Below are 9,762 nucleotides of genomic sequence, written 5' to 3'. Positions count from 1 at the left end.
CCGCTTCTCCACGGTCCCGTGGCTGCCCGAGCAGGCCGGGAGATGGGAGGGGGGAGGGGGAAGGGTGGTGCTCGGTCGCGCGGCCTTTCCTCTTCTTACCCCTGTCGTGTGTGTGTGTGTATGTGTGTGTGTGTGTGAATATGTGTGTGTGTGTATATGTGTGTATATGTGTGTGTGTGTGTGTGTGTGTGTGTGTGTGTGTGTGTGTGTGTGTGTGTGTGTGTATATATGGGTGGGTGGGTGTGTGTATATGGATGTGTGTGTGTATACGGGGGTGTGTGTGTGTGTGTGTGTGTGTGTGTGTGTGTGTGTATAGGTCTGGGTGTCTGTGTGTGTGGGTCTGGGTGTGTGTGTGTGTGTGTATGGGGGTGTGTGTATGGGTGTATATGGGTCTGTCTGTGTGTGTATATGGGTCTGTGTGTGTGTGTATATGGGTCTGTCTGTGTGTGTATATGGGTCTGTGTGTGTGTGTGTATATGGGTGTGTGTGTGTGTATATGGGTGTGTGTGTGTATATGGGTGTGTGGGAGAGTGTGTGTGCATGGGAGAGTGTGTGTAGGATACCAGAAGTGTCACATCACCCCAACCCCCAATCACCCAATCACCCCAACCCCCAATCACCCAATCACCCCAACCCCCAATCACCCAATCACCCCACCCAATCACCCCGTCACCCCACCCAATCACCCCGTCACCCCACCAAATCACCCCCTCTCTCTCCCACCCCCTCTCTCTCCCACCCCCTCTCTCTCCCACCCCCCCTCTCTCCCACCCCCTCTCTCTCTCACACCCTCTCTCTCTCTCACCCTCTCTCTCTCACCCCCTCTCTCTCTCACCCCCTCTCTCTCTCTCACCCTCTCTCTCTCTCTCTCACCCTCTCTCTCTCTCTCTCACCCCCTCTCTCTCACCCTCTCTATGTGTCTGTCTCTCACTCTGTTTCTGGATCTCTTATTTACCCTATATATCTTAACTGCCCTATACTACACCAAAATAACCTATTCTGATTTCTTCCAGATCTGACTCAAGCTTCACACGGAAGACATCGGAACCCCCCCTAACCCAGAAGACAGGTAGGGAACACATTCCCTCCAATGTATAACATTGCGGGAATGAGGGTACCTGGACATTGAGGGACTACGGATCAGGTAAGTTCCCAGGCGGGATTTCTGCTTTAGATATTGTGAAGCGGGGGCATCCAGACACTGATTAAGGGGTTCAGGAAACTAGTCATTCACACCTGGCTTTTATTTCTAGATCGACATTTACACAGACACACACACACACACTAACAAGGGCTAATTGTAGTATAATATAATACAATAAATATATTTGTCATTTAAATGGATTTTATTCATATGTTTTATTTTAACGCGGGGTTGGGGGCGGGACTAGGGGCGGGATTGGGGGCGGGACTAGGTGGTGAGTAGATTTTTTGGTTGGGCGAGTAGATTTTTGGGTGATTTGTCAAACACTGATTATGTGATACCTTTTTTATTTGGACTAACAATTAATATTATACTGTACGACAAGCTTTGAGCTTGCTGGACACTGATCAACGTGCTATCCGATACTAGCATTTGGTTCTGCCGCTATGAATGCACCAATGTTTTCTGAATTGTACATTTGGTTATTTTTTTCTACTTGTATATATTTTATATCATACTCACCTCAGCGTACCGGTCTCCTTTAGTGAATATAGCCCAAAGACATATGTCTCATCCAGGTTGAGCTTGTGACTGATTCTGCATTTTAAGGTTGTTAGTAGTTGAATTATATGGGGTATAAAAGTGACTAAACACTTCACCATGCAAAATACAGCAAACATTACATACCCCTAAGTGTGTTTTCATGTCTTCCACAGGTCCCCAGTTACCCCATTGCCACATCATACAGTAGTTACGCTGCAGAGAAGGATTCTGGGAAGTAACATCCAAATGAGTAACTCATTTATATTTGAAGGTTACTGGAGATTATTTATCAATGTCACACATCTACAAACAAGAGGAAAAAAAATGGTGAAATCTACCACTCCAGATTTATTAAAGTAAATACTCAACTTCAAAACAATGGAATATTCACGGAATTACTGGGTGTATATCGCGCTGTGTTTTTGTATCAGTATTGTCTCCATTTTGAAGCCAAGATCATTTAGAAATACACTCAAGGATTTTGAATAGTTTATATTACACACTTCCCATTTGGAAAATATGGTATAACAGGAACAGGTCACAAATTCCTGGCATAGGAACATAGGGTTAATTATCTTGGTTAACAATTTTTCCTTTGGAGCAAAGAATCTCCCTCAAATGTGTAATGATAATCCTATTTTCTTTGATTCACCGGTTGCAATTATAATGCCCCAGAATTGTCCCACTTCTGCCTTTACATAAACCCCTATTGGGGATTCATGGGTCTCTGATAAGGGATATTGGAGATTTATCAGAGTTAAAGGCCATTAACTTGAATGACAGACAAAGCCAATCAACCTCAAATATCCTGTATCAGAGGTTTCTGATGTCCACCATAATATCAAGAGAAAAGTGCCATTTTGGTGCAAATTGACTGCACCAGATGTGCTGTCGGTTGCACCACATTTCACTTGCCACAAGACGACCAATGTATTTTGTCCTATTATGCAGACTCTTTCCTGTCACATACACACTTTCTGTACAGTATGTCACTCTATTACTCTGTCAGGAGAATTATAGTCCAATAATAAAATTTCCCTTTCTATCGATACCTGAAGATCATACTATAGGAAGAGGTGCAGTATTAGTGTATAGTTGTGATTACAGATGTGCTGCAGCTAACACGATTGCCCCTGTTTATACATTACGGTGGGGAATATATAACACACTTTATCAGAGCCTCTCCAGTCAAAGAGACATAACGCCCACCAATAGCCATGCAGAAAATGGTGTTACCTAATCATCGTCTAATGCGTTAATGTCTGCAATAACTCCGGCACCATGTCTGTGTCTATAGAACACATTAACTCTGCTCTGAGAACAGGATCTTCCTCCCAACACCGCATCTGACTTCCACATGATAACTCAGCACATCCCCAGGCTGGTAACAGGTTCTCAGCACTTCGTGGGACTTTTACTGGTTATGTGCTGTGTCCTGTGTGCTGTGTGCTGTGTACTCTGTACTGTGTAATCTGTGCTGTGTCCTGTGTCCTGTGTCCTGTGCCTTTCACCATTCTCACCCAGCACACAGCACTTCCACTGCAGCAAGAGATTCTGGGAAATGACATGCAAATGAGCACACAGTGCCACTTTTTGCTTCAAAACCATTCAACATAGTTTCCCTATAGGCTTAAGCTTGCTGCATGGTCACAGCTTTGAGCACAGCCAGGGTTAAGATGCACAGCCAGCAAACCCACCCACAGACAGACTGTTTCGACCTTAATGGGTCTCTTCAGTGTGGGGTTGGTTATGCTGGCTGTGCACAAAAGAAACAAGGGACAGGGTTTACCATACTTAGTTAAGCTATGGTGGGTAAAAAAAGTGACAAAAACCCTCCACAACAAAGCATATATATACAGTATATATATATATATATATATATATATATACAGCTAAACCCCGTTATAACGCGGGTCTCGGGGTCCACCCCGAGACCACCGCGTTACTAACGGGGTCGCGAAAAAAAAATGGCTGCCGCGCTTTAGCGCATATTCATCCCGCGGGGCAGGAGATGGGAGCGGGCATGTCCCTCCGCTCCCCGCTTCCCCCTGTCACCGCGGGACAGGCCGCGGGGCAGGAGATGGGAGCGGGGATGTCCCTCCTGTCCCCGCTTCCCCTGTCACCGCGTGACAGGCCGCGGGGCAGGAGATGGGAGCGGGGATGTCCCTCCTGTCCCCGCTTCCCCCTGTCACCGCGTGACAGGCCGCGGGGCAGGAGATGGGAGCGGGGATGTCCCTCCTGTCCCCGCTTCCCCCTGTCACCGCGGGACAGGCCGCGGGGCAGGAGATGGGAGCGGGGATGTCCCTCCTGTCCCCGCTTCCCCCTGTCACCGCGGGACAGGCCGCGGGGCAGGAGATGGGAGCGGGGATGTCCCTCAGGTTGCCGCTTACCTCAGATCCCGCTGCCTGCACGGAGGTGGTAGCGGGGGGTTTCTTCTCCCCACCGCTGTCCCTGGCGCTCCCGCTGCCTGCGCGGGAGGAGGGGGGGGGGAGCGGGTGGTGGTGCTGGTCGCGGCCTTTCCTCTGCTCCGACCCCACCCCCCGTCTGTGTAGAGTGAGAGAGTGTGTGTGTGTATGTATATATGGGAGAGAAAGTGTGTGTGTGTGTATATGGGTGTGTGTAAGTGTGTGTAAGTGTGTGTGAGTGTAAGTGTGTCTAAGTGTGTCTAAGTGTCTGTGAGTGTCTGTGAGTGTCTGTGAGTGTGTGTAAGTGTCTGAGTGTGTGTGTAAGTGTGTGTGAGTGTCTAAGTGTGTGTAAGTGTCTGTGAGTGTGTGTAAGTGTCTGAGTGTGTGTCTAAGTGTGTCTAAGTGTGTGTAAGTGTCTGAGTAAGTGTGTCTAAGTGTGTGTAAGTGTCTGTGAGTGTGTGTAAGTGTCTGAGTGTGTGTGTAAGTGTGTGTGAGTGTCTGTGAGTGTCTAAGTGTGTGTAAGTGTCTGTGAGTGTGTGTAAGTGTCTGAGTGTGTGTCTAAGTGTGTCTAAGTGTGTGTAAGTGTCTGTGAGTGTGTGTAAGTGTCTGAGTGTGTGTGTAAGTGTGTGTAAGAGCCGGAGCAGGAGGTGGGAGGTTTGACAGGGAGGGGGGGCGTGGCTTGAGCGGAGGGACCCGCTGCTCTCCCCCCCTCCCTCCACGGACTGCAGGAGGGAGCTGCTACTCTCCCCCCACCCCCCTCCCTACACGGGCTGCAGGAGGGACCCGCTACTCTCCCCCCCCCTCCCCGGACTGCAGGAGGGAGCTGCTACTCTCCCCCCCCTCCCCGGACTGCAGGAGGGAGCTGCTACTCTCCCCCCCCTCCCCGGACTGCAGGAGGGAGCTGCTACTCTCCCCCCCTCCCCGGACTGCAGGAGGGAGCTGCTACTCTCCCCCCACTCCCTCCACTGGCTGCAGGAGGGACCCGCTACTCTCCCCCCCCCCTCCCTCCACGGACTCGGGCTGGAGCACTCATACATACACACATACACACACACACACACACACACAGGCACTCACGCACTCATACACACACACGCGCGCACACACATGCAGGCACTCGCGCACTCACACACACACAGACAGGCACTCACACACACAGACCGCTAACCCCCCCCCCCCGCCGCAGTACAGGGCCCGCCGTAGCCGCAGCGCAGGGCCCCGCCACCCCCCCAACCCCCACAGCACAATGACTTCCCACCCCCTTAACTTTGTGAAACAAAAGTCACAAGACGTTGTACAGGCAAAATACATCTGTTAAAGTGCAGTTGTCTGTTTATTTCTATATAATAATTGTGTGCAGTGTGCAGTGTGTGTGCAGTGTGTCAGTGTGAGCAATGAGCAGTGTGTGTGCAGTGTGTGTGCAGTGTGCAGTGTGTGTGCAGTGTGTCAGTGTGAGCAATGAGCAGTGTGTGTGCAGTGTGCAGTGTGTGTGCAGTGTGGCAGTGTGAGCAATGAGCAGTGTGTGTGCAGTGAATGTGTGCAGTGTGTGCAGTGTGCAAAAAAAAAAATGTAAAAAAAAAAATTTTTTTTTAAATTTTTTTTTTTTTTTTAAAAAACGGGAGCCACGGGAAAACCGCGTTATAACCGAATCGCGGTATAACGAGGCGCGTTATAACGGGGTTTAGCTATATATATATATATATATATATATATATATATATATAAATATATATAAATGGATGTAAAGATTGCGCCGTGTTTTGCTGAGCAAAAACCAGAATACAAATATTGTATGTAAAGTACAATTAATGTGCTTAATAGTATATACTCTCAATACTAACTGATGTTATACACATACAAGTGACAAAGTGTGCACATGATAGCCTATAGCACACAATGACAATATTAAATGGTAGATTGTGAGTAAAAAAAAATGTGTGAATGAAATAAATAATAAAAATGGTAATGTTAAAAATAAAAGAAAATGTCCATATAGAACAGAATTAATTAAAAAATCAATACTATGACCTGTGATAGGTCACAAATCTGTTAAAACGGTTCCTGGCAGCCTTCTTCTTGGGCACAACAACCTCCCTTGACGCAACCTAACAGCAAAAGATAAGAAAAAGCACCCGATCTTCGTGTGATAACGTAAATAAAATGTAATAAAACATGGACAAGACGATTCAAAACTCACAAAAATCTCACAACTCAAGCTCCAAGGCCGCTATAAACCGCCGCTGCTCCGCTGGTAATGCTCCGGAGGTGTGACGTCATTCCGGAGCATTACCTGTTCATAGCAGCCTTGGAGCATGAGTTGTACCGATACTATTATGTAAAGGAGAAATGAATCTACATGTGGTGCAACAGGAATTTATTAAAGTCCATAAATTCAGATAAGGATCGTATGAATCCCTTCATAATGACGATAGGATGAAATATACAGTATCATAAGCTGTGTAAATGACCAAATAATTAAAGCATTGGAATAGAAGCCAATAGGTGTCCCGCAATAAGGAGGTCCTGTAACCCGTGGAATCAAATAAAAACCAGCTGCTCTAGGTCAGTTCCGTGTATCTTCCAATGGCAGTAAGCCAGCAACAGGAAAAATCCACTTGCACTCCAGGACAGCTATTTAGGTCTTCATCTATATTTTGTTTCTCTTCATTTTATTTCAGAATCATAGGCAACCCATACCCCCATTCTACTTATGCTCAAATTTATTATACAGTTAACAGTTATTTGCGCCGTTGTTTCCCCCCTTTCCCCATATATATGCTATTGTGTGTAGCTGAACATTAGGCAGCAACTGTTAATATTTTGGATGTAAATTGTATCTTTTTGCGCACTTAGTATTCTATGGTCTATATATATATAGATATATATATATATATATGTAGCCTGGAGCTCCCGCAGCTCCTTGAGACCCCCCTCCCTTGGAGCAGTGCGATCGCAGGTGCCGAAAGACCCGACTGCTGCTTCCAAGGGTGGGGGCTGGAGCAGGGAGCAGCGCGGCTTCCCCTGCCTGCGGCTGGTTGCCGGGGACGCGATCGGGCCGTTGCTAAGGCCGCGATCGCGTCTCTAAGGTCCTGGCGGCCGCAGAGCAGGGCACCGCCATTGAGGACCGTCTCGCGCATGCGCAGTGGACGCGTAGGCGCAGGGAAAGCCCCAGAGCTAGGGATAGCTCGCGCGAGCATAGGGACAGCTCAGGGAGAAGAGAGAAAGCCCGGGAAAGCTTGCGCACGCGCAGTGGAGGGTAAGGAAAGCCCGCGAACCCCTAGCCTACCAGGGAAGGCTCTGAGCTGGGACTACATATCCCATGAGCCTCTGTATGCCCCAAGTGACACCAGGGAGCCAATAGGGCTTAGGAAGGCCAGGCAGGCAAAGAGATACATTGTTTGGGCTGCAGCACGTTTGTCAGTTGGAGCTGGGGAGCTGTGAGGGAAGGAAGGGTGCAGAGAGCATGTGCAGCTCCTGCACCGAGTAAGGTCCCCCACATCCCAAGTAAGGCCCCAACTCCCCACCAGGTTAGTGGGTAAGTGCTGAGGGACGGCCCAAGACAGGGACGCTGCCCTTAGTGCGTGTGTGTGCTGTCTTGTCAGGATCACGGCTGGCAGGGCGGTGAGGCCTGACAAGAAGGCATAGTGCTAGTGTGCAGCAAGTTGCTGTACGCATTCCGAAGTTTGCAGTGCGTAGTGTAGTGTTAGTGTTAGGGTTCAGTGAGTGTCAGGACTGGGATGAGTTAGGAGAGTGAGTGCAGTGGGTTATTGCTGCGGGTTCCAGGTTGCTGTGTTGAGTGTTGCATGTGACGCTGCCTGTACTGAGTGCAGTGTGTGTGCAGCGTGTGTTACTGTCTGCCGGCTGACTGAGAGCTGTGTGTCGGCTGCAGGCGCGTTAGGATTAGTGAGTTAGGAGCTAGTGGTTAGTGAGGTTTCTGGGCTTGGGGTACTAAGGGAGGGGGGTAGGTTATTAACCCCGCAGGCCCTAGGAGTTTTCCCCAAGCCATCTCAGGTTGCGGTTCATCAGGGACAGGCCCTAGGTTAGGGTTCCTGTCACGTTAGGGTTAGTTAGGGATAGACAGGGATAGCGGCGGTTGCTGTTCCCGTGATTCGGTTGCTGTTACCGTGAGACGGTTGTGTTCCCGTGAAGCGGTGGGACCCTCATTGGGGTTCCTGGAGAAGTACCTGGATAGGATCAGACGGATGCATCGCACGTCTGACCCTTTGAGAAGAGTGTTGCAGGCCCGAGCATCGGAGTGCTCGGAAGGTATTTCTACATATGTGCACCAACAGGCCTAACACATTAATTAGTGACTGCGCAGTCACCCACGTTCTCTACTAGAGTGCGGGTGGGGATTCTCGGGACACTGGGTGGGATCACCTAGTGTTGGGAAGCGTCCTGCGCGACGCAGTAAGTGTCTCCTCTAGAGAGGGACACAGGTTATTATGATGTTGCCGTGATCTGTTTTCATGCATGTTCAGTAAAGTCCCAGGTTAATATATATATCTGTGTGAGTATCGATTATTGTGATTGTCCTGCGAGGAACCACTCCCCCTCTGGTGGGAGCCATCGCAGGTGGAGGCGCTGCATCGTTGGAAGTAAGTACCCCTAGTATAAATGCCCCAGGTTCCCCATGGCGGAAGCTCAGCCCTCCTGTGAGCCAACAGGTATAGCACCACACTGAGAAGTAGTCAGATACACCTACACACCCCAATCTCACTTAGGGTGGGGGTAAGAGGGCTACATATATATATAAACCATAATACTGAGTAAAGTTATGGTGAGTCAAAAAAGTGACATTTGCATGTCATTTCCCAGAATCCCTTGCTGCAGTGGAAATGCTGTATGCTGGGTGATAATGGGGAAAGACGGGGTTGCAGACCTGCCTAAGACATGCAGATGAGCATACAGTTGTATTTGTGTATATATATATATATATATATATATATATATATATATATATATATATATACTGATGATACCCATCAATGTTTAAACATGTCTGTGAGTGGTTTGCACTTGTTTTGCTAGTCCCATGTTGTGCTTAAAAGCTGTGTGAATGGCGATGCATCAGCTTAAATGGCTCCATGAGAATGGATATTCCAGGCAAAAGGTGACACATTGTGTGCTCATGTGCATGTCATTTCCCAGAATCCCTTGCTGCAGTGGGAGCACTGTATGCTTGGTGATAATAGTTGAAAGGCCGGGTTGCAGACCTGTCTAAGACATGTGAATGTGCTCACAAGTGATACAGTATTCTTTATTGGGATTACAGATTGCGGGGATTGTGTGTTTATTCATTTTAATTTTCAACTGGTATCAGTTGTTTGGAGGTTATTGGCCCGTCCTCCCTTTGTTTAAGCTCGCCCCACCCCACTTTTAAAGTAGCAGGTGTGCAAGACAGACCCACTGAGGTAATTCTCCCTCCAACAGAGGTAACTGAGAATTTTCACAGGCATTGTTAGGACCTGCTTACTGGTCATGCAGTGAAGTGGCTGTAGGCTTATAATGCTTTGGCCAAAAGGCTTAACTAAATGACCCTTACTCATGAGATGACTAACATTGAAGTATTCTGCAATGTATTTTGTCACATCGGATGTAGCATTGGGTATTTTTGTCTTTTGTTAATAATAAAGGTGCAATCCTTTAAAAACCAATCTTTCACAAATA

This window comes from Ascaphus truei, chromosome 6 (genome assembly GCF_040206685.1).
Source record: "Ascaphus truei isolate aAscTru1 chromosome 6, aAscTru1.hap1, whole genome shotgun sequence".
In the NCBI taxonomy this organism is placed as follows: domain Eukaryota; kingdom Metazoa; phylum Chordata; class Amphibia; order Anura; family Ascaphidae; genus Ascaphus; species Ascaphus truei.
The sequence above is the reverse complement of the archived record's forward strand: the minus strand, read 5'-3'. Positions refer to the sequence as shown.